The sequence below is a fragment of the Salvelinus sp. IW2-2015 genome, unplaced genomic scaffold (assembly GCF_002910315.2).
Source record: "Salvelinus sp. IW2-2015 unplaced genomic scaffold, ASM291031v2 Un_scaffold5721, whole genome shotgun sequence".
Taxonomy (NCBI): Eukaryota; Metazoa; Chordata; class Actinopteri; order Salmoniformes; family Salmonidae; genus Salvelinus; species Salvelinus sp. IW2-2015.
The window spans coordinates 1-690 of record NW_019946986.1 but is presented as its reverse complement, the minus strand read 5'-3'; the positions used below and the strand labels follow the sequence as shown (position 1 = coordinate 690).

The window sequence follows — 690 nt, the reverse complement described above, 5'->3', positions numbered from 1 at the left end:
TTAGTCAGAGAACTGATAGGAATATCAACATTTATGTATATGTTGGTGTCTTTTTAAGGGGCCATGTTGAGAGAAACTCTTCCAACGGTCAGAGCAGGAGTAAAGCTTCTCTCCTGTGTGTATATGTTGGTGTGTTTTTAAGTTGCTCTGCTGGGAGAAAATATTCTCACAGTCAGAACAGGGGGAGGGCTTCTCTCCAGTGTTGAATTATGAACTGTCAGATCCCTTGATATTTTGCAGCTCTTCCCACAGTCAGAGCAGGGAGACAGATTCTACATTGTCTGTATTTTTAGGTGTATTTTTAGCTTGATAAAATTGGAAAATCTCCTCACAATGTGGAGAGTGGTGAGATCTCTGAGCTCTGTGATCTTCCTGTTGTTGCTCTCTGGATGTAGAGAATGTCTCAACATGGTKTCCTGTGTGAACAACATCAAAAGAACCAGTCAGTTGGTGTGATATACATGTCAATCAAATMTATTTTATAAAGCCCTTTTTACATCTGCAGTTGTCACAAAGTGCTTTACAGATACCCTAACCTAACGTATAAGGTGTAAAAGAAACACCTAAATGAGGTTGACAGAAACCAGAACCTTCCAGGTTTCAGGCTTTGGCTTCCTCTCTGCCTTCTTCCTGAAAAATGGATGCTCCCGGTGTTTGTTGACTCCYCTGAGGGTGCAGGTACCGAGACTA

General features: G+C 41.6%; 1 long non-coding RNA gene across 1 annotated transcript in view; it reads right to left on the bottom strand.

Moving 5' to 3' along the window:
• The window catches only part of LOC139026764 (uncharacterized), a 14,577-nt gene extending 13,897 nt beyond the window's left edge, over nucleotides 1-680 (bottom strand). The window contains exon 1 of the long non-coding RNA XR_011478693.1: nucleotides 30-680. This is a non-coding gene — a long non-coding RNA (uncharacterized lncRNA). The remainder of the gene's footprint in view (nucleotides 1-29) is intronic.
• Between the last annotated feature and the right edge of the window lie 10 nt (nucleotides 681-690).